The sequence below is a fragment of the Alligator sinensis genome, unplaced genomic scaffold (genome assembly GCF_000455745.1).
Source record: "Alligator sinensis unplaced genomic scaffold, ASM45574v1 scaffold1177_1, whole genome shotgun sequence".
In the NCBI taxonomy this organism is placed as follows: Eukaryota; Metazoa; Chordata; order Crocodylia; family Alligatoridae; genus Alligator; species Alligator sinensis.
The window spans coordinates 1,640,740-1,665,432 of record NW_005842120.1 but is presented as its reverse complement, the minus strand read 5'-3'; the positions used below and the strand labels follow the sequence as shown (position 1 = coordinate 1,665,432).

The 24,693-nt window shown below is 45.5% G+C and overlaps 1 protein-coding gene across 6 annotated transcripts in view; it reads left to right on the top strand.

Moving 5' to 3' along the window:
- The window catches only part of ESR1 (estrogen receptor 1), a 301,848-nt gene that overhangs the window by 15,385 nt on the left and 261,770 nt on the right, over positions 1–24,693 (top strand). Inside the window, exons 4-7 of one of the 6 annotated variants that reach the window (XM_025205611.1) lie at positions 2,512–2,551; positions 3,070–3,101; positions 6,840–6,972; positions 7,618–7,702. The exons of 3 other annotated variants lie outside the window; for them this stretch is intronic. The gene's annotated coding sequence lies outside the window, so the exon portion shown is untranslated. The remainder of the gene's footprint in view (positions 1–2,511; positions 2,552–3,069; positions 3,102–6,839; positions 6,973–7,617; positions 7,703–24,693) is intronic. 2 more of the 6 variants (XM_006024833.3, XM_025205612.1) reach the window with 2 other exon arrangements.

The window sequence follows — 24,693 nt, the reverse complement described above, 5'->3', positions numbered from 1 at the left end:
CTTTCCTGCCTATGCAGGGGGTCAGACTCGATGATCTATTGAGGTCCCTTCCGACCCTAGCATCTATGAATCTATGAACCAAAAATACAATTTTTTCCCTCCAAATCCCTCCAGTTTCTCTTTTTCCATGTTCTTCCCCCATTCCTCTGTGGAATATGCTAGCTCTGAATATTCATAATGTCCCATTTATATCAGGGCTTGAGCATGGTTGCTGTACTCTTCCTAAGGTGCGCAGGTATCAGCTTTGCTATCTCTGCAGCAGAAGCAGCGCATTATTGGAGATGGCAGATATACACGTATGGAAAAGGGGAGTATGACTGAGGTACTGGGTAAACTTCACAACTCTCCAACAAATATTAAAGATACATTTTTCCAGTGCTAAGTGGATCAAGAAACTTCAAGAGCCATAGATTTGATGGTTCAGCCTCTTAAAGGTGAAAAAAATGCTCACTTTGTTTTCATGTTTTCAGATTCATTTTCAGATTATCCAAGGAAGCTGAAGCCAACATTTGGCTAGAATGAATGGACTTAAATTTCTGTGCCTTATTCCATTATAAGGGATTGAATAGTGGGTTTCAACCTTTTAAGACTCAAGATACCCCTTGGTGAATGCTAGGTCTTAAGTTTCACTCATTTTTTGACCACAGAAAAATAATAGAGCAATTCTTCTGTTGCTAAAAACTCAGAAAGACCACAAACAGGTCAGAATGCTTTGAACCCTCTGAATTTCTATTTGAAATTTCTGGGTGCCTATACATGTGCATCGAAGCTGTAATTACAGTGCATAATTAATTGAGTCCACTGGAGTATGGCAATTACTGTGCTCCAGCGGACTCCAGTGTCACATGTATCAGCGAGCCCACACTGAAAAATGGTGGCAGGGGTGCTTTAACAGCAGCTCATTATGAGTTGTAGTTAAAGCACCCCTGCTACCATTTTTCAGCGTGGGGGCGCTGATGCACACGATGCTCCAGGTGCTTTTATTTATTACTCTTGGAGCTGCTTTAATTAAAGGCCCCTCCTCCCCTGCCTCCTAGAGCATGTGTATAAAGGCCCTCTGGGTTTATCTTGTGAATCATGTCTGTACACCTAACAGTGCTAAAACTGTGTAGCACCCTCAAAAGGATCTCAAGGCACCCCAGGGCTCTGTGGCTCTTTGGTTGAGAATCACTGAGATAGAACTATGAGGTCTGGAGCTGTGTCCATAGGGTGTAGTGTGCATGCTCATTTTGGGAGGTAGTTATAGTTGTGAACAACCCTTTTCTACTATAAATTGGAACAAAATACCAGGAAGTATGGTAAGGCTGCAAAACTGGGCTTTGAAATGAATTGACTGGGGTCTAATTCAGTTGTCACAGATATGAGTATCTGTTACTTTGATCCTCTAGTGAAGTCTTCTCTGCTCTTAGAATTCTAGAAAATAGGCCTGGAGGGAAACTCAGGTGGTCATCTGCTCCACCCCCCCTGCTTAAGGCAGGATCATTCTTGGGTAAACCATCTCATCCAAGCTCTTAAAAACTTCAAGGATGGTGATTCCATAATTTCTTTAGGTAATCTGTCCAATACTTAACCACCCTTATAGTTAGAAAGGGGTTCCTAATGCTCAAAGTAAATACCTCGTATAATTTAGGACTATTACTGCTTGTCTTATCCCCTACATCTACAGCGAATAGTCTATCTATAACCATCCTCTTGTTGGTTATCACATCTCAGAGGATCATAGAAAAGTAGGGATGGAAGGGACCTCATGATTTAATACAGCCCTTCAGTTTTCTCTTCTCCAGGCTGTATAGTTTAAGGTCTTCCCTTTTCTATTAAGTCATGTTTCCTAGACCTCTAATTATTGTTGTTGCCCTTTTCTGGACTTTTTCCAATTTCTTCATGTCTTGAAGTGCAGTGCCCAACCTGGACACAGTACTCCAGGTGAGGCCTCACCAGTGCTGAACAAAGTGGAAGAAACAAGAGCGGAAGTGTTGACTTGCAGGTGATAGTCCTGTTAGTACAAGCTAGTATGCTATTGGCTTTTTTTTTTGAGCAAGAGCACACCATTGACTCGCATTCAGCTTGTCATCCACTATAAGCCCCCAGGTCTTTTCCTGCAATACTACAACTAAGCCATTTATTCTCCAGTCTGTATTTGTGCATGATTGCCACTTCCCAATGCTGTGATAATGGTGGTGTGATGAGGCTCAATCCCTGAATATTGTTAATGCTTTTAGAAATCTTCATATGGAAGTTGCTACAGGAATGTTATTATCCAAGTGTTCTTGGGCATTGGTTTGTGTGTTACTCAAGGATTTGTTACTCTTATTTTTACATGACCATAGCTTGGTTTTATCTTTAACAAGCTTCTTGCTTTTTAAAAGCTTTCAGATAGACTCAATTTGAAGAACAGGTTGTTTGTGTTACATTGCTCTTTCTCAGACTCCTGCACTCAGTACAAACTTTATGAAGAATTCTCTTTTTAGCCTCTCTTCATTTCTCATTTCTTTCTTTCCTCCTGCTGTCTAGCTAGCTCTCTGGATCCACTTAACAGCATCCTCTACTAGTGGTAAGATGGCAGTGTTTTCTGCAGTCTTGTGTAACCTCACTTGGAAAAAGCCCTTAGTCTTTAATTTTCCATCTATTTCCCTTTTCCTAAGCATCATTGTGGTGCATCATGGAGGTCTATACATCCATCCTCTGCCCTTTTGTATAGTTATTATTGCAACCATACTAATGTCAGAAAAGAGAACAGAAATGCAATCTTCTCTGTGATCAGATCTATGAAGTAGTCTCTGGATTTGATTAATCAAGCCCTTACCTACAGACTGTGTACCATTCAATATAATTGATTGAGAACTACAAAGAAGGCACTCTATATCTACAGGTACTAAGTCCATGATAAGAGTCACTCTGGAGACTCATCATGCTCTCATTTTCCCTGTTTGCTCATTCTTTTCTTCTCCTGCAATTTCTTAATTTGTGAGGCCAGGGAGTGCTTTTACTATTGACATTGTCACCTGTGTGGAGTTACTAGTCATTGAATAAGATTCACAAATACTTGTTCTGTTGTTCTTTATCTTCAAGGTCTTCCAGGATTGTTGAGGCAGTCTCTAAAGGTAACTATTCTGAGTGTGTGGGTGCATGTGCATGCTGTTCCTCTCTAGCAGACAAATGCAAAAAGAGAGATAAAAATGGTAGAATTCACCTGTCTTTCAGGTAATACAAAGCCTGATTGATTACAGAGAATACCCTTCATATAGTTGAACCGCATTTTATTCTCAGATTCAGTTAGGCGCATCTTACGGTTCTCGCTGAGAGAACTGGTAAATGGATATAAAGCTGGAGCCTGTGATGTGCTAAGGTCTTAGAAGATGAGTTTACTGCTTGTTGAGCTGGGCAGACATTTAATACAAAAGGAAGTGGGGTCAGATTTGATATATTTGTTCATTGTTGTATGAATTCATAAATATTTTCATTGTTTTTCATTGCCAGGAATGTTGAAGAATTAATTCTGTCCTCCCACTTTTATCATTTTTAAAGGAGGCTTTATCTCACTTAAGTACAGTTCAAAGTTATATTATTTTACTAACCTAGTGATAAAGTCATTTGAACTGGCAAAAAACTTGTTACACCCTCCCTTGGCACTAGAGGAGCATGTGTGGGCCGAATCAGCTTCTTGTAAACAAAACATGTTGTATACAGGACTGCTCATATACCCCGAATGCAAAGAACACACCAGCAAATTCACAGAAGGCACCACAAATATGTTGTTGTTTGCATGTAACATTGCCTCTAAGGAATCAATCATTAATTTAGACAAATGGGTTGTGGGAGGTAAGCCCTTGGTGTTTCTATACCAGTGAAATGCTTCCCAGATGAGTTATTTCAGATTCTTCACACCAGCAAAAATTAAATCATTGACTCCAGATTTTAAGCACGTTATGAATTGTTCACAGTGCCTGCTTTAACTCCCTGCATAATGATTTTAATAGTCTTTTTGCAATTTAATAATAATTTTCTAGCTGTAGAAAAAAGTCAGTAAACATAATCTCTTAATCTACCATAGTTGTAATGTAGAATAAAATACAGATGGGCCACCTAAAGACAACATTACACATGTGCACATGATAACATACCTGCTCTGTCTATATGTACACATATTCATGTAAGCAGGTACACACATGCATTTTTCCAGTATATACATTTTCAGAAGGATTTGACAAACTCTAGACATCTCCCACATTCATTTGAAGAATGTTCTCAGAAGCAAAGATTTGAAGGGCAGAATCCATGGATATATAGAGAGAGTTAAAATATATACATACACACATATAAGCACATGCAAACTAATTTAGATGCTGTTAAAAAGATACTTAATTTCCTAAGCCTAAGAGTTATTCATATTTGTCTAACAGCGAACAAGCTGCAACATAGAAACCCAAATGTTTGTAAAAAGTATCAGAACGAGGCTTTTGAAGGAAATTAACTACAGCCTAATCTTGTGATCAGATCTACGTGGGCTTCCCAGAGTCATACTGAAGACCTAGGGGTGCCACATGTATGCAAGTCTTTCTCTAATTCAGCCTGATTGCAAGACTAAAACAGGTACTGGCATAGCATGAGAATCATAACTTTGACTCTCCCATCTGTTTCTGTCAATCATATATTATTTAAAAAAACCTGGATTCACTTAATTATTTAAAAAATATAAGGAAAAAGTTAACAACACAAAATAGAAACATCTCCTTGCAGTTATCTGATAGTGTGTATCTGCATGTGAACATGGACCCTGGCGAACATATAACCAGCTACTTCATGGGGCCATTGGAAATGGCTGTGGAGCCCACTACTGCAGCCTTGGGTCTGAAGAAGTAAGCTTGGCTGCTGATCCATCTGCTACAATGATGGAGGATTCCTCATTTCATTCATATAGAAATGAGCAGAAACCAGTTCTTTGTAGAATTAGGTGCCAGGGTCTGAACAGGGTGTGTGCCAGATTCTGGTCTCTGACTGAAGTCAGGCACATTCAGTGCATTATCAGGTGCATTCATTGGCAGAATTTTAATTTCTATGCTTAGCCTGCAAATTCTTTTATAAAGATGTTTTTCTAAGACAATCAATTCTATGTAACACAACATCTTTTTTTATATTCACACAATTTTCTATTAAGAGCCAGCTTTTAGCATCGACTAGATTTGCTAAAAGCAAATAGCATCAATTATCAGTAATCGTATGTGCCTGCACATAGTCTACCTGTAGTGCTTTTCTGAGGAATTAAACCCCATCATCTTTGTAAGTTTTGTTTAGAAGATAATGTTTCCTCTTGTTTTACAAGTAGAAGGTGGATGAATAGCGTCTGCTGAAGGGAAAAGTTCTTGGTGTTTTACCCTGACTAGTGAAGAGGACGTTTTGTAGAGGTTTTTAAAACAGGTAGAAAGGGCTTGTGTTGTGGCTATAATCTTTAATCTCTGTTCTTTGACCTCTTTTCTCTCAATATTTATTTCTGGTAGTATTGTTTGTTTGAGACTAAGAAATGCTTTCTTGTAGCACTTTATATGCATACATATAGGGAAACATCACAGTAATTCCTATTGCCATAAAAATAGATCTATTGATACTTCTTCCAGCATGTTTACTGGGAAGCAATATATTTTTCAATCTATATTAAAATAAACTTATGACCATGATACATATATGAACTCAAATCAAACTGTAATAAAAGTATGCCTATACATTTTCAAGATATTTATGCAATACACACACTGCCTGCAAAAACATAGAGGTTTGAATATGTTGTATTTTTTTCTCAAAGAATTCTTTTATTTTAAAATGATAATAATACAGATAGCTGGGCTACAGTGTATTTTATATCCCATGTTTTGCCCTTTGTCTTCTGATGGCAATTTCAGAGGCTAAATGCTGAATACCAGAAAGTATTTTTTTAACTTACTTGGCAGCTTAAAGGTGATGAAAGTGTTATTTTTTTATTCATCTTATCTGTTTATCTTTGCCCACCAGATGAACACCAAATGCATGTAAAATTATGTTAAAGAATCACTGTTAAGGTTGTAAAATAAGGAAATGCAGCCTTAATACAGTCCTCTCTTGAGTGTGTGCAGTTTTCAGTGACATACTCATTCAAATCTCTGCATTATTTTATATACAGGATATGAGGCGCTCAGATAACGAGCAGCTCTTCAATAGTCTGTCCTTGTTGTTTAGTGTGTGGTCATAGGGTTTGTTTACTGTTCACTATTCAAACTCTAAAATGAAGATGAGGACCAGGATCCTATCTGCTCTAAGTCACTTAAGTGGCTCTTATACATCCTTAAGCATCTAAGCCATCCTGTCCCACAGCCAATTCCAGTGAGGTGCCTGGGCTCCTCATACAGCTGCCTGTTAGCCCGAAGAGATCCCTGAACAGCAATACTTCGCCTACTGTGCATACTTGGAAGAAATCCAATACAGCCATCTAGTCATTTAACTCCACTTATGCTTTGTTGTGATCCAGTTCTGTTTTGGAAGACTCATTAATTCCAGATCCTTATTTGAGAACTAAGGTGTATGGTGATGGTAATGCCATCACACTCTTTTGCCCCACAGCCTAGTGGTTAAACTACATGTCTAGGAAGTGAAGGACCAGAGTTTTAGGCCCCCCTAATCCTGTGGTTGTCTGGACCTCTGTCTCCCACTTCCCAGGAGAGCGTCCTAATCACAAATTCTATGTGACTTGCTCAATACAGGGACTGTGTGGTAGAGGCCTAGGAGAGCATCCAGTTTCCCATGCACCCGTCCTTTCTCTTCCTGCAAACTCTTGCCTCATTCATTCATTGCATACCTTCTGTTTCCTATAGACAATGAAGTAGAGGTCCTTCAGACAACAGTCTCCTTTAATTACACTACTATGCCATCCCAACTCATCCCCAAAGTAGGTCTTTCCCATGCTGAATGAGGCAGGGTCTTGTGGAAAACATAGTATGTGAATAAGTAAGTAAAAACTATATAATGTATAACAGAGACACATTAAGCCTGGCTGGGAGCCTTATATCTCTCCTTTTTCTACACTGCTTTGTGCATGCCCTCTTACAGCATCTGATGAAAGGGGCGTTACTCCAGAAAAGCTTGTGCACTCTCTCTCTTTCTTTCTCTCTCTCCCTCTCTCTCTCTATGTATAGAATCTGCTTTGTTTAGTATTTTAGATGCAAATCTACTCAGCCTTATATCTTAAATTTCCTAACTTTTGCATGCTTGACCTTGCAGCAGCAGCACCATTCCAAACTTACCATGCCAAACAGCTGCTTCCTCAGAAACACCATGCTACTTTGTATGAACTGCCTCACTGGCTGGAAGCAGTGTAGCTGTGCCACCAGGGTTAGGCTCATTGGAGCTGTCACTCAGAGGGCCAGCGGCCAGCTGGCTTGCCCTGGTGTAGCCCAGTGTGTTTGTGGACACTGCTTTTGGGTTTTGGGGCCTAAAGTTTCTCACTGTATAGTTTTTCTTGTGTCATTTTCTAGGTTTTAAATAAAAAAGTAAGTAAAAATCATACGGCATTATGCTGACAACCATGTGGTTCAGTAGCAGGGTGCATATTTACAGATCTTCTGCCTAGATCTCTGTCATTTAATCTTACAGAATAAGTCATAGCAGTAGAAGACTAGAAGACATGAGGAACACTTGCCAGTGGTTTTCGTAGATATTTGCTGACAGAAGAAGAATGGTGAGATTGGGTTCTGTTACAGATTCTGGGACCCAGAGCATGCTCCTCTCTAATTTCCTTGCCCAACCACTCCCACCAGTCTTAGCATCTAGTCCCAGTTTCCACATAGGCACGTGTCCTCCTGAGATTGGCTGCCACCAGCTTCTGTGGGCTGTTGCTGCTTGCCACCCCCCTTCTGTCAATGCAGATGCCACCAGCAACTTTAGAGTTGTTTTTAGAGTGGTCCCTGCTCACCACACCCCCATGCCACCGACACCACTGCTGGCATGAGCAGGCGGTCCCCGCTGCCACCCACAAATGGTACCCCCCCAGTCTTGGGAGGCACCAGTCGTTCATGAGTTTCCATATCCCAGTTTCTCTCCCTCCTGCTTCAGTTCCAGGTTTGCCAGACTCGTGGTTGCCAGCCACTCCTTTTTTATCCTTTGATCTGATACTTGTCAATTCTATGTGTGAATAGACAGCTTCCTTTTCACACTGCCTGGATTCAGCAGGGACTGTACTGAGATCACAGGACAGACAGGCTACTTCTCTTCCTAGCTGTGACACTCTGAGTGACAGCATCAGTGAGCCTAATTCCACACCTACAGAGAACAATGTCTGTCTAGTGTCCCAGAGCAGCCATTATAGGGAAAGTCAAGCTTTGCTCCTGTAATCCTGGGATGGGCACTCTGCAGAGATGGCACATATGGGAAGATCTAAGGTTTTGAAAAGGGAGGTGTAGATGCTGTGGTGCCTCATCACACAATACATATTTTTCTAGAAGTTAGAAGCTTTACTAATAAGTTAGGGGCCCAGGGATATATTATTCAGTTTAAACTTATAAATATTTTTGCTTCAGTCGTATTGGAAGGTGCATTCATTTGCTCTATACTATGTATAAAAACACAACAAACTAGGCAAAAAAATAAATGATAAGATATTGTTTCTATAATCCTGTAGTCATTAGAATTAAATTCACACGTCTTTTCAGATTCATAAAAGAAAGTCTAGCCTTCTTGAGGATCTTGACAGTGCATCCAATAGAATCATAGAGAAGTAGGGTGGAAGGGACTCCCATAGTGCAACCCCTTGCTTTGGCAGGATCATCCTTATCCAAACCATCCTATACCAATCCATTGTCTAATACAGTAGTATTCAACCTTTTGGCCCTGTAGACCAGTTGAGTAGCATGGGACTGGTCCATGGGCCATATCTTGTGAAGGGTCAGTGCATGAGGCAGCCTTGTACTGCCTCAGCCAGGCCCTGCACCACTGATTTAGTGCCCCTAAACATCCTGTCCATCAGCAAGACTCCCTACAGATCCAGAAATTTGGCAATTTGGGAGCAGCAATTAATGCTTAATGCTATCAACATTCCTCATTCACCAATTTTCTGGACCCATGGGGAGCACTGTAGGGCCAGATGATTTACCTCTGTGGGCTGGGTGTGGCCCACAGAGGCCAAGGCCTGAGCATCCCTGGTCTAACCTATTACTAAAACTTCACAGTCAACCCTGATATAACAACAAGACGTAACACTCTAACCTGCCACAGTAAAGCTGGGGGGTGTGGGGATGGGAACAACAGTTTAGTTTGGTTTGGTCCGTGAACTTAAAATGGGTGCTACATTATCAAAGAACCCAGTGTCTGTGGACTGGATTTCTAATAATCAAAAGACAAAGAATATTTTCATAGAATCATAGAAAATTTGGGTTGGAAGGGACCTCAGGAGGTCATCTAGTCCAACCCCCTGCTCAAAGTAGGACCATCCCCAACTATAGCTTCCCAGCCAAGGCTTTGTCTGCACTGAGCAATCATACAGCTCTTTTACATAAAGCACAACTCCTCCTCCTCTTCTTCTCCCCTGCCTGTCCTTTCTGAACAGTTTATACCCATGCATGACAGTGCTCCAGTCGTGCGAGCTGTCCCACCAAGTCTCTGTTATTCCAGTCATGTCATAGTTCTCTGCCTGTGGAAGGACTTCCAATTCTTCCTGCTTGTTTCTCAGGCTCCATGCATTTATGTATAGACAAGTGATTTTATCATCTGAGTTAATGTTTACCGGAGTTAATGTTTCCATATCTGAATTAATGTTTCTGCTAGAGTTAAAAACAGTTTGCAGGGCTGTGAAATAGGAGCTGCATTACTAGGGACAGCTAACAGAGAGCAGAACTGCAGAAGAAAGAGTAGCTTGATTAGTGGAAAATCTCCCTTAAAAAGGAGAGAGGGTTGTTAACACCCACGTAGAGTTTAGAAGAAATGGGATAGATTATAATGAGCCATTAAGTCAGCTGAGTCCCTCCCTGCCTGAATAGAAAGGCTGCTGTCACTGTAAGGTAGTTAGTTTGAAACTTTAGGTGGACCAGGAAACAAAAAGGGTGAGAGTGCTACTGTCCCCATGCACCTCCTACCCCCATATCTGCCCATGACGGCACATGCATTGTTTAGTCCAGTGTGGGAGCTGGGAGAGGCTGGATCATGTTATAATGTGACCAAATAGGATTGGATTATCCCAAGACGGCAAATGGCTTATTTCTGACTCATAGGCCAGTTCTTGCTGGAAAGAAAGGTAGAGCCATTCCTAAAAAAGGTCACTGGGATTTTTTAACATGGGCAAAATAATGTAATCCTGTTCTTAGGAAAACTTTGGCAGAGTCCTGGCTTATAAATTTTTACCCAGGTGGTTATGGTTTTGCAAATTCTTAAAGCATCCAAAAACAGGATCTTAAAATGGAAAGTTTTGGGCACAGAGCCAGCCTTCGGAAAAATGGTGCCCTGGGCAAACCTGTATTTTGGCACCCTACTCCCAAATCACTGGCGCTGCTGCCCTGCCTCAGAGGGGATTCATCTGATGGGCTGGGAAACTGGGTAGGGTGTCTGCAGGGACCACTGGCTGCGGCCCTGTAGAGCTGAAGCAGAGGGAGGAGAAGCCTGTGAGGAGCAGCCGGCGAGTGCTGGCATGGGGGGCTCCAGTGCCCCGCAGCCACTAAGGTGCTCCTCCGGGGCCTAACACACAAGCAGCTGTGTGCAGGCAAGGCTCTACTGGAGCCCTCCCCTGCTCTCCTCCATGGGTTGCTGGCCCCAGCCCCGGGGATCCCTGCATGTACTGCCCCACCTGCTTGGGAGCAGGTGCAGCTGCTGGTGCCCCCCTACAAACAGAATCCCAATCAGTCTGCTCCACCCTGCTGAGACCCCCTCCCCCTGGCATCACGTGTGTGTGTGTGTGTGTGGTGCCCCTCCTGACCATGGCACCCTGGACAGTTGCCCACATCACCTACTCTAAGACTGTCTCTGGTTAGGCATCCTAAATAATCGGCAGAGGTGCCATATCTCCTATAATGGAGTTTAATGTAATACACCTCCAAGCAAATTATAATGCTTTTGGAAGAGCAGGGCACATAAAATGAATTAACTGGTGCAAGTTATAATGCATGGAAGGGTGAAAATATTCCATTTGTGCAATTATGGTGGAATGAAGAATATCCATTAAATGAATTATCAGGTTTATTAATGGGACCCAGGAGTACTGCAGCCATAAATAGTTGTGAACATAGAACTTTACTGTGCTCAGAATAGCACTTAAGCATTTTTATCATAAGATGTTGTGCCACAGTCTACAGAATAAATTCTGGCTAGTCCTGCATTGGAAAGCATGCTGGAGGGAAAAGAGCATGTGGAACTGCTTTCCCACTATTTTGAGGCTGCCTGGGACCCTGGTAGAAAGCACTCCAAGTGCCCTCAGCAGTGCTCTGTGTCTCAGGAGTGAGGCCTACTGGGCCAGATATGTGGTGAACGTCTTGCCTGTCCTGATGGCCTCTAGCTGCAGGAATTGCAGGAAGGTCACTCTTGTATTTCTAAAGTAAGGATTGATATTTAGTGTTCTTCCCCTTTCTACTTTCATCTGCCCTACAGTGAAGAATGCCATAAAAATCCTCTGCCTGGTTTCTGGAGCTCTGATCCTTTCTCCAGGGCTCCTCCTGGGAGGAAAATCAAAACTTAGTCCTATAGCATTACAATTACTGTTTACCTATGTGAGACCCAGCACATTAAATTCTGTGCTTTCAGAACTGTTGTACTTCAGTTATATTTTCAGAATTGTAGTTAAAATAGGTTAAAATTTGAGGAGTTCACGAATTCTTGTAGTGGTATGTTGTCCCTGGAGTTGACATTCTGTGATAAAGTGGCATTGTATCACTGCATGATGGGGCATGGCAAAAGAATTGGAAAAGGAAGTAAAGGAATTGGAAAGGAAGCTATTCTCCAGGTAAATCCATAATCATCAAAATGTGTGTGTGTGTGTGTGTGTGCGCGCAGGGGTTTAGGTTGTAGCCGTGTTGGTCTAAGGACATAGGCAGACAAGGTTCCTTGGGTGAATTTGATATCTTTTATTAGACCAACCCAAATGGTTGGAGAATAGTTATTAAGCAAGCTTTCGGGTTCAAAAACCCACCTTGGGCTTTCAACCACACACTGTACCAAATAGGGAAAGGAATCAAACAGTACCATTCTATTTCCCTGCACCCTGCTTGGTGACTGGGAGCTAAAGATAAGTTTTGCCTATGCCCGATTGATGAGAAGAGGGGCAGACTATTCTTTTTTTCCATCTCTGTCCCCCACACTTTTATTTTTTCATAATTGAAAGCCAAGTACTGAGAACATGACACATGAGCAGTGTCTGTCTTCCTACACTTAGGATCTCAGTGTCATGTTTGGGAGCCATTTGTCCAAATATTCTAAATACATAATATGACTGACATTCTAGAGGGGTAGTTTCTCCTAGATGTCTTTGGTTTGAACTGAGTTCAATTTTTTTCCTATTTCCATGAGTAAATCCACAGTTCTGAACTTCACTCCAAGGTGAAAATCATGCCCTAAGAGTACTTGGGGACTCACAATGCTGGGGAATCTGCAGAAGTTTTAGGAATAAGGTGAACTCCCAGGAGTAAGTTCAGACTTGCAAGGCACATCTACATGAGATGCTTTACTTGAGATTAGAGCAAATTACTATGCAGTGAGTGTCACCATCTACAAGTGCAGAGGCTTATTGCGCAGTATTTTGCTTTAATCACGAGTAAATTTGCTACCTGTAAATACAAGTAGCAAATTTACTTGGGAGTAATTACTGCAGTACGGCATGTGTAGACAGTCAACTGGAGCAAATGTGCTCCCAGTCAACTGGGCAGCTGGGAGCGAGAGATTGCTCTCTGCCCCTGGGAGCTACCTGTTGCTGGGGCGGTCTCTGCCGCTGGAGCCTGGGCGAGGAGAACATCTCCCTGCCCCAGCAGCAGGGAGCTTCCAGCCCTCACTCCACAATCAGCAGCTCCCAGCCCCCACCAAGAGACAGCTGCCTCCTGGCCCTCTGCTCCCTGCCAGCCCCTGGCTGCTGCAGGAGGCTGGTGCAGGGCCAGCGTGGGCAGGAACAGACTTCTGCCATGAGTAGCAAATCTGTTCCTGCCTCCCTGCATGTGTAGACATCTCCCCAGGGTAGGTTTACTCTAGAGTAAATTGCTCTAGAATAAACTCACCCCAGAGCATTTGCACATGTTGGTATGCCCACAGAGCCATAGAGACTGGGGGAAGCTGCCTTATTTACTGCTAGAAGCTCCTCTTGCTGCCAGGTAAGAGTAATCTTGGCCCCTGGCTTGTTTAAAGCAACTTGCCAACCCATTTTATTTATTTTCATTTTTAAAAATGAAGTTAATTCTGACTTCTCAGGGAGCAGGCACCCCTGCCTTTTCCACCCCAACTCCCTCAGATTATTAGATTCATAGTTTTCAGGAGTGGCACATATGGGAAGGAGCTTACCTAGGTATGGAAATAGAGGTCAGTCAGAGATACCTTGGTAGTAGGGAGGACCCAACTCACCAAGGACTCAAGGGGCACATCTACATGTGCAGTTAGGTGCCACTAGATTTACTGCGCATTAAGCTAACGTGTAATAAGTGAATTTGGGAGGTGTCTACATGAGCAGTGACCTGGCACTAAATTTAGTGCCAGGTCCCTCCAGCCTTGTTATAGGCCCCTGTGGCCACTGAGGGGAGCTCCAGCCTCCAGCCCCAGCTGCCAGCATTTGGCAGCCATCTTTAAAACACAGCTCCACACTTCGTTTTTGGGCAGCCAGTACCTGTGCTCCGATGAGCAGTGTGGCACATGCAGAGGCAGCTATGGCTGCCTAGCTCCTGGCCCTGCCAGTGAGGAACAGGGTGTCCTGATCCTGCTGGCCATTTCATCATCCGGCTGGCCTGCTGCAGTCACCACTGTCTGGTCCATAGCCATCTTGCTCCACCCAGCTCCCTCACATGCAGCAACCACCTGGCCAACCACTGTGTGCCCTCCCAGGACCCCCACCACGGCACACCTGTTGCTGCCACCAGTGTTGATGGGCTCCAGTAGGTGACCACTGGGGTTGCCGTCACCCTCCTGGGCCTCCAGCCCCATCACCTTTGTGCCCGTTGCACCAGCCGAGACTGGTGGCAGTGCCAGGTACAACACGACTGGGGTGATAAGCAGTGGGTCGATGCCTTTAGGATGACCCAGGTCACCTTTGCCAAACTTCTCCACTAGCTCTGGTCCCACCTGGAGCACCAGGACACTGGCATGTGCCTGGCTTTCCCTGCCAACAGCCATTTGGGCCTGGTGCTGCTTAAGCTGGCCTGTGGTATGTGGGACACTAGTTTGGCATAGGCAAGGCCACCGCTATGGAAGCCATCATGGAGATGTGCAGCACCCTCCAGGATGTACTGATAGACACCATCCTCCATGTCTGTGACCCCCGGGTGGTGATTGTAGGGTTCCATGCACTGAGGCTCCCCCAGTGTATCAGGGCCCTGGATGGCACCCAGATACCAGTGACCTGCCCACCCTGTGCAGACTGCCCCTATTGCAGCCGCAGGGGCTTCTACTTCATGATCTTGCAGGTGGTTGTAGATTACTAGGGGACCTTTACCCATGTGAGTGCTGGCTGGGTGGGCAACATGCATGATGCCCATGTGTTCAGAAGCTCTGGACTGGGCATGCTGGTGGAAACTGGGTGCTTCATGTCAGGAGTGGAGGACCTGCAGCTGGGCACTGTCTAGAGATGTAAAATGTCTGGAAATTTTGAAGCCATGGAAAAAAATGTTTTTTTTTTCCCAGGGTTTTTTGGAAAAAATGGAAATTTTTGGAAAAATAGAAATATACTTATTTTCTTAGCACTCTTTACAGATCTAAATTCACTTTGCTACTTTAAGAACATAAAATGTATTATGTATAATTTGGTTTGCTCATAAAATTATCATGTTTGGTATATTTATTAAAAGCATAGTTTATTCAGACAATAAGTACAAATTTACAAATTGAATTTACTTTAAAATGTTTTTAATTTTTGTTACAAATGGAGCTACAAGCTGATGAACTCTAAGGAACCTAGTATCTCTTATTTTTTGCCATTTTATGAAAAGTAGGCAAAAATTAAAATGAAAGTAGAAGAAACCATCAACATTATAGTAAAACAAAGAACGTTATTATGTATTCTGGACTTAGTCTCCTCCACAGTGTCAAGCAGATACAGAAAGCACTCATTTTTAGAAAAAGAGCTGAGAAAAAAAGAACCCCCCCCAAACCCCAAGACTCATTGAATACAAATTTTGCTACATGAAACTTTGTCTAATCAGTCTCATTTTTTGAGCTATCACTATCAGCAGTTTCTGCTTCTTCTGCTTCTTCTGAGCCTTCATTTTATCCTCTTCACAGACTTCTGAAAACTGAAGTTTTGCCCGAATTGAGACAAGCTTCTTTACTTTTTCATACGTTAGTTTACTTCTTGATTTGGTGTGAGTATTTCCAAACATAGACCAGTTTCTTTCACATGCTGCAGAAGATGGAGGAATTTGAAACAGGTGAGAAGCAAGAGAAGCCAGAGGCTGTTGTGCAAAGGCCTTGCCACCATGCTGCAGGGGGGATATGCAAATTTAGCCCATGGGATGCATCCCATGGGATGCACATCCTATTACAAAAATATGTGGATATTTATCCATTATGATTTCCCATGCTGCTTGCATTTTCCTTGCATTATCAGTTAGCAAAGCAAATATTTCACCACTCCCAATCTTCTGTAGGACTTCACATATTTTACTATTGTTATACTCTGCAGTATGCCTGTTCTCTCCTGTTTCAATGCTTCTGTAAAAAAACAAACAAACTGGTTGAGGTGGTATCATCACAAAGTTTATGATTCCTTCTCCCTGCACATTTGTTCATCCATCTGTAAGTACTGCAAGACACAGTGCTTCATTGCTTTTTCCTTACACAGATTGCATTATATGTTCATATTCTGACTCTAAAAGAGGATTGCTCAAAGAATGTCAGCTGGGCAAATGGTATGATGGTCTTAGTAATTTAAAAGCTTCCTGCCAGTAAGCACTTTCAGTTATTGACAATGGCATCCCATAAGAATATATTGTTCTTGCAAGAGCTTGGTCAATTTTTTCCTGATCTTCAGGTGTCATCTTGTCTACAAATGAAGCTATTGAGAGTCTTTTGTATACAGTTGGTTGCAATATTTGGTTACTTGAGGATGTTGATTGGGCAACCCTTTGTGATGCTGATGTTATAGAAGCAGCAGCAGCAGCAGTAGGACGACTTGTGGTTCGAGAACATTGGAAAGAGCTACTTGCACTTTCATCATCACGATCTACCTCCTCCTCAATTACCCATGAAAGATTTTTTAATGTCTGAAGGACACTTCTTACATACAAAAATGTTTGGTCATCCCAGTAGCATTTGGAAATGCGTATTTCATTTGACAGGATTTGCAAATCGCATTTTTTTTCTCATAATAACTTGCAGTGTGGAAATGCTTCCATATGCTAGAAGTTGGTTGCACCATTTTGCTGAGGGAGAAAAAAGAAAAATGTAATTTAGTGACTAGCTTGCATATATAAACACTAAGCTATAGCATGTACAAATTTAGTAATGGATGGAGGAGAGGCCTACTTAGAGTTGACTGTGAACAACTTCCCTGCCCTGCAGGCCTCACCTCACTGCTAAGGTTGGGTGATATGTCATAAAACATCAGATTACTAGGAATTCAACTATGAATTACATAGGTTATGAAATATACTAATGCAGCTAAAATGTAGTTTAATATACTGAATTCAGAGAAATTTAAACTCTTACCTTTTAATAAAGAAATATAATTTTTTTCAGCTCTTTTGTGCTGCTTGGGCCAGGAGAAGGCAGGCTCCTTCCAACTCCAAAACCTTTAGACTTGCTCTGTCTCCTCTCCTGTGGCTTTTGAGCAAGCAGGGCAATAAGCTCTTTGTTTCTAATCTCTGCAGGAACGAATGGATGCTGCTGCCAGCGTCCGCTCCCAGTCCTTTGAGGTCTAGTCAGTAGGACAGGAGCAGATCCTGTTCTACTGACCAGCAGGGGGACCAGCAGGCAATGGGAGAGCCCCTGTTCCTGGGAGCACTACTGGGAGTAACAAGGAATAACGGCCACAAGTTGACTGAGAGTAGATTCAGGCTAGATATCAGGAAGCACTACTTCACAGTCAGGGCAGCTAGGATCTGGAACCAACTTACAAGGGAAGTGGTGCTCACTTCTATCCTGGGGGGTCTTCAAAAGGAGGCTAGATAATCACCTAGCCAGGGTCGTTTGCCCCCCAGCATTCTGTCCTGCCCATGGCAGGGGGTTGGACTTGATGATTTGCTCAGGTCCCTTCTGCCCCTACCATCTATGAAACTATGAAGATCCACCAACCTCTAGATCAGTGATGGGGAACCTCCAGGCTGCCGGTTGGCCAGGACTACATTTTCCAGCTGCCCCTACCCGCATGATTTGTGCCATCTCCATGGAGACCTCATTTGTGCTGGCAGCGTGTGTGGCACAGCTGCACAGGGGGCTGCTCTGGAGCTGCCAAGAACGTGGGATGGGCAGCTTGCTTTGGAGCTGCGATCTATAGCCTGCATGCTCTGGGCAGGGGCACACATGCAGGGGATTGTGGCTCTGCCCTGTCTGCAGACAGGCTGTCACTGCTGCAAGGAGCTGGGGCAGAGCCGCAATCTCCTGCCTGTGTGCCCCTGCCTGGAGGATATGGGCTACAGAGCACAGCTCTGCCCTGGCTCCGGAGCAAGCTGCCTTTATCCCACGTTCCCAGCAGCTCCGGATCAGCTCCCTGTGCTGCTCTGCTGCGCACACTGCCAGCACGGCTGAGGCTAGGGTCTCCATAGAGACCAGCACAAGCCATGCAGGCAAGGGCAGCTGGGAAATGGAGTCCCTGGCCAACTGGATCTGGCCCACAGGCTGGACATTCTCCATCCCTGTTATAGATTGAATGCCAACAATAGAGGAAGTCTGCAAGCAAAGAAGGCACTGAATCCTTCTTCCTTCTCTTATGAAAATGGCAGTGCCCCCTGGGGGCAGAAATGCAGCTTGCCTTTACATTTGAGAGTTGTACTGTATTGCTTGTCCTTGGTGTACAGGAATTGTAATGATCTGATACTGTAGATAGTCTTACATAAAAGTCTTCCTCTCCCATAGTTATTAGAAAACATTTTTGGGGAGTAAAGTGTAGCAATATATGAATACCTTGTCTTAAACATTTTATTCATCAAGATGCTTTTTTAATTTTTCCAAAAAATTTCAATTGTTTAGGGATAAAATAAAGTCCTTGAAAAAAAAATGGGGGAAAAAAACTTTTTTCCCTCAAATGTTTCTAGTTTTTTTTCCAGGCCTTCACATCTCTAGCACTGTCATCATCCCATCTCTACTCATCAGGACCCAGCCTATCTGCTCCTGCCATGTCTGATGAGGCCCTACACTGGCTATTTGGACCCCCAATAGCACCATTTAAATACGTGTCTGGGCCAGACCCATGCACTGGTTGAATGCACCTTTGGCTGCCTCAGAGGCTGCTGGTGCTCCCTCATTGCCTGCCTTGAAGTGGCTGACAGTAACCTTCCCTGGGTCATTTTCACAGCTTGTGTGCTGCACAATATTTGTGAGGCCTGGGGAGAGGAGCATGAGCTGTGGTGGCAGTGGCTGGTATCCCCCATAAGTCCCCAGCCGAGGCACACATCTGCCAGTGGAGACCAGGGTACCACGTGTGGGAGGCTCTGGTGGACCACCTCATGGAGCATTCCCCCCTCTAGCCCACCTACCTTGCTACCCACAGACCCATTACCCCCTACCCACCCCCAGCACCATTCTCATCCCAGGCACATGTTGAAACAAGAAAGCTTTATGCCCCTCACAATACCCACCCCCATACCTCCCCAATCCCCTCTCAACACACAGAGCCCCCTTGCCCCTCCCTCCCCAACACACTAAGACCCCATCCTCCTAAATCAACAGAGCCCCCTCCCTCCCCAACAAACAAAACCCCTCCACCACTCTCCCCATCTGCCAACAATAAAAACCCCTCTTCCTGTTTCAAAACTATGTACAAGAGTCTGAGTGTCTTAGTGTCCCAGAGTGGGAGGCTGTGGGGTAGGGGCACCTAGGGGGCAGCACCATGGCCTCAGGCCATTCCTCCATGGGTCCAGAGGCTGTGGTGACTGTTGTGGGTGGCAGGCTCATCCATGTGTGACAGTGGCCGGTGCTCCTCTACGGTGGACGGCTCCCCCTCTGGCTGCCTGAGTCCAGGGCCAGCAGGGCCAGTGTCCCCCTATTGCGCTGCTCCTGGCACTTCTGGTTCCACACCTGTGTGGAGCTGGGGTGAGTGGCAGGCCTGGGCCTAGGTGGGTGGCAGCGGATCCGGGGTGGGGGCCCAGGTGGGTGGCAGTGGATCTGCAGCATGCCGCAGCTGGGCCAGCGGCGTCTGTGGGTGGGAGACTCTGGAGGCCCTCTTCCGAGGCCCAGGCAGGGACTTGCTGTGGGGTGGTGGGTGGGTACTAGGGGCCTGCGGGGCTAGGGTCAGGTGACAGCCAGTGGGCAGCATGCATGGGACTGTCGGGCCCAGGATGATGTCCAGGGTCCAGTGGTTATTGTCAGTGGCTTCCACTTCCTGGGCCTGGAGGTTATGTTGCTGCCTGAGGAGTTCAGGGCACTCCTGAGCCTGCTCCTTGGCCATTGTCACCAGCCACTGGAGAAGGAGGGTCCTGTTTTGTGTCACCACTGGCACAGCTAGTGCATACAGAGGGCTCCAGCACTGAGCGGTGGCACCCCTGAGCCAGCATGCCTCCTGGGGCTGGTGGCCTCTCTCCTGCATTTAGATGCTGGCCTTGGAGAGGCAAGAGACAGAAGCCATTTGTGAGGGTTTGCAACATTTCAAAGATAAGATGCTCTGCACCAGGGGCTGTGCTCTGCCCAGTTTCAGATTGAGGGTCGGCTGTGTATGGGTGCCCAGGGACCATGGTAAGTCCAGGCGGCCAGTGGCTGAGGCCACCATCCCTGCATACTCTCCTGGGGCTGGTGGCCTGCTGGGTGCAAGCAGTCTGCCTCCCCTGCCCCCTTCCTAGGGTGGGACAGGTCAGGCTGCTGTTGTTTCAGACCCTGCTTTCCCCCTCTGCAGGCCAACTGCTCTGCTGCACTTCTGCCTAGGCCACGGCACCTGGGCTCGGGGAGCGTGAGTCTCCCAGACAACTGGGATGAGCAGCTGGCCATGGCCCCACACTCCCTACTGGGGGTCTCTCTGGGGAGGCACCCAAGGTCCAGCCCCCTGGTGTGCCACCACTGCATCCTTTGCATGCCTTTGCTGTTTGTGCCCTGGGCAGTGTGTGATGAGCTGTTTGTGCAGACAGAGGGCTGCCCAAGCCACTATGCCCCACTGTTGCTGATTCTCCTGGTACCCTGGGCACACCTGCACTTCTGGTTTGGGATCCTGAGCTATGATGGTATGGGGGGAAAACCTGGGCTGCCGTGTAACCTCTGCCACTGCCTGGAGGGCTACCTGTGTCAGTGCTATGCATCCCTGGCCCCTGCTATTGAGGAGAATATCGTCACTGGTACCAATGCCTTCCTCGGGATATGAGAGGCCTGTGCCTGCCTAGGTGGTGAGGTGGGTCAGGGGCCATGGCCAGCGGCAGAGAATAGGGCTGGGAGGGGCTTCCCCCTAGTGTGGGACTTACCATGTGTCTGGGGCTGGTGAGGCTGGTGGCTCAGTGCAGGCCTCCCCATTGGCAATGGCATCCAGCTACACCTGGTGTTCACAGCCCACGGTGCTGGCACCTGGCCAGGCCCTCCCCCCAAGGGAAGAGCTGGCCTTGTGGTGGGGTCTGGGGCTATGCAGCAGCTGCGGCAGCTGCTGGCCAGGGCTCCCCAAATTTCTAGGTCCTGGGACCTGGATGGGGCCTGGTGCTGAGAGCCCCAGAGTCCCTCCTCTGGGGACATATCACTGGAAGTGTTAGGGTGAGCTGGGAGCTTGGGCAGGAAGCCCCTGCTGGCAAAAACTACAGGGCTGTAGCCTGGGTCCTGGGGCACTAAAATCCTGGTCAGCTGCCACATAAAGGGCATGGTCTTGTGGGCACAACTGTACTGATGACTGTGATCAGTCACAGCCACCCATTATGCCCACAAGGCCTTGACCTTTATGCAGCACTGCCATTTTGACTGGGAGTGCATGTGCTTCCACATCCCACTGGACAGGTCCTCATAAATATGGACATCCAAGTGCCTGCACTGCTTTAATTGCCTCTGGACCTCTATGTTGCCCCAGAGTGCCATGAGGTCACCAATATCCTCCAGGCTTCAGCTGGGGTCCCAGGTAGATGGCATGGGCATTCACATCTGGGTGGGTCTGGGCCTTGACGAGAAGGAGGATGACAAGCTGTATCCTGTGCCAGCTTTCTGGGCCTCTATGCAGCTGTCCCTGTGTTGCTGGCCCTAAGCATCTGCCCACAGTGCCCAGTGCAGGAGTATGGCAATGGACTGGGAGCCACATGGTAGAGGCTATGCCCCACAGCAACTGCAGGCACAGGGCAGGCTGCTGGGGGTGAGCAGCAGGGAGCTGGTGCTGGCCCTGCTGCCAGAAGCAGCATGCAAGCAGCCCTAGGGAGCTGACTGGGCTGGACAGGGGGTGTGGCAGCTTGCAGCCCTTACTAACACCCACTTGACTCAATGGGGGTGCCCTGGCAGCTGTGTCACCCAGCAGTGGCCAAGCAGCAGCTCAGTGTTGCAGGTAGACAGGCTTAGGCAGCCTGTGCCTGCCAGGGGGGCCCACAAGGCCTGTAGTTCCCTCAGGCTCCTGTGAAGTGTGCCCCAGGGCACAAAATGGCTGCAGGCTTTTATAGCCTGTACCTAGGGGCTGCCACAGACGCAGTCCAGCCCTGGGCCAAGAAAGGCTCCCAGGCAACAGCCATGGGGCTGGGCTCAGGCTGGCTGCCTAGTGGCAGGGCAGACCCAGCACTTAACTTAGTGCTGGGTCATGTCTATATGTGTGTTACTGCACATTAACTAACCATGCCTGAATTTGATATGTGCAAATGCAGGCATCAAGTTTAGTCGTGATCAGCCATTTTTACTGTGCAGTACAGGTGCACATGTGTAGATGCTTGCCTGTACTGTGTAGTGCACTAGGATAATATGTCTCATGTAGACATGTCTCGTGTAGACGTGCCCAAGGAGTGGCAGTAAGAAGGGAAAATTCCCTAGGGGCTTCATGCTGACAAAGAGTCAGGGACCCAGTCCTTCTTTTCCTTTTTTGTGTCCTTGTGACAAGGTATTTAGCAGAATTCACAGATTCATTAGAATTTGACAGGAACGTACCATCGCGCTTTTGCTACGGCTTAGAACTTATGGCCTCTGGGCTGTCAACTGTGTGCCCATGGCACCCCACCCCCCAGGCACACAGTAGGAAATGAAGAAAGTATGGCAGGGTCCATAATGGACATTTTAGAAGATGGTCAGATATTATTGTGATGAATGTGGCACGAATAACTAGCTAGGTAAACCAAATAAATGGGATGTGAGAAAGCTGCTTTTTAAAACTGAATTTGTGCTTGAGAGCTCATATAACTATTGTGTTATCGTGCCATTTTTCTTAACTTCATACTTGCCCTTCTTTAGTTTTAATTACAGTGTTCAGTAGTGCTTGCAAAATGTTCTGTCTTTTTGGATGTAAGAAAGTCATTGTGACCATGGGTCACTTGAGGCTGCCTATGACCCTCTGTAGTTGTGGAAATTAGTTGGTATACTAGGTGGAAGGTTAGTTAGGCCTAATTTGAATATTTGATGTGGAATTTTTTTCCCTGTCCTTTATGACTCGGCTGTTTCCTGTTTATTTGAATTAACTGTATAGTTCTTTTGCTAAATTCCTTGCTCCCAGCAGTAATCACCTAGGAGTAGCCAGCATCTTTTTAGATTACACTTCTTGAAAAATACTTCTCACTAGAAAAGAGTGTAGAATCTCTCTAATGGTAGGTAGGCACTGAAGGCCTTGATGTTGTAGCTGGACCGCTAGGGCATGCATGTCGTCAGATTTTGAACATAAGAATCCTAAAAAAAGATGAAACTAGAAGCAAGGTTCTTCCTGTGCTCTGACTACAGTCCATTCTTATGATAGGTGATGTGATAGATGGCTTCAAAAGTGTATCTGAGTAAGGTCAGTTTATAAGAGAGAGAGGATTTTGTGAGTGATGCCCATGGAGCCAGGGAGCTCTGAATTTTCTGTCAAATAAGTTAGTTGGCAAGCTTCCTGAATTCTTAATTGTTGTCTGCATGTTGGTTTTCTTTGTGCTACCCTGTACTTATAAATAGATCTCTGTGGAGAATGTGGGAAATTTATGTAATATTTTCTATGAAAAGTATGTATGACTGAGTTTACCCACAAGACATCACTGTATTATGACCAACTAAGACTAAAGGAGTTAATTTAACCTCTCAAACAGGGGTATTTGAGAGGGGTGTTTGTTGTGTAAATCTGTCCAGTTGCTACAAATGAACTATCAGGATCTATCAACAAATGAATGTGATTACCTATCAGAGAAAATCACTGGACATTATCTTTTAATGTGAAAAATGTGTAACTGGAACCAAGGTGTCAGGATACTGGGAAAAGAACTCTGCTGCCCAGCATAGGGGTAAGTACAAGAGAGATGTTTTTGCCTAGAGAGGCTGAGGGGTTGCTAGCATGAACTAAAGTACAAGGTTTACTTTTCTATTTTAGCATAAGGATTTAAATTACCGTATTATTTTATAATACCAATGTTGCCCTGTACGGTCAGGGTATCTCTCAGGATCTCAATATTGCACTGTTAGACAGGAGGGTGTGACACAATTGCACATATACAAACACACAAATCAGTTAGGTGCATACACACACACATTACCGGCTCTGGCACATACACATCCAAACCAGCCTAGGCACATGCATACCTATCACCAATTCAAGCACATACACTATACACCCCAAAAGTTAGACACAGATCACTAATTCGTATACCATGTACACAATGACATATATATACACACACACTCACCAGTTCACACATATACAACCCACCTACACATACACACAGGTAAGTTCCTAACTTGGATGGTACAGTGTATATGTGTACACTTGGGGTACTTGGGATACTTGGGGGAAGGTTCAGGTGAGAGAGAGAGTTAAAGTGTAGGGAGTGAAAGTTGCTAGAACCGGTGGACTACAGAGAAGCTGGCTGAGGAACTGAGGCTTGGGGTTACTTAAGGTAGACTGGGGCTGGAAACTGAGGCAGACAGCTGAGATATTGGGGTGGGGGGAAGATAAGTGGTGGCAAAGAGGAGACAGCCAGGAAAGAAACTGAGGCAGAGACCTGGTTGCTCATGGGAAAAGGAAAAGGCAGTGGGGATAAAACAGTGGCAAAGAAACGGGGGATTGGAGGCAGAGAGGAGCTCAGGACAGGTGTTGAAGGTGGCAGTGAGCCAGAAGCAGAAGAGGGAGAAATGAGATAGAAGTTAGAGGGGCGAGGAGCAGAGATTGGAGCAGGGCCAAACCATAGTAAAACAAAACCCAACTTAGGGGTCCAAATAACAGTTTTATTACACAGACAACACACTACACAGCCCCATGAAGTTATTGGTTCACACACACACACACACACACACACACACACA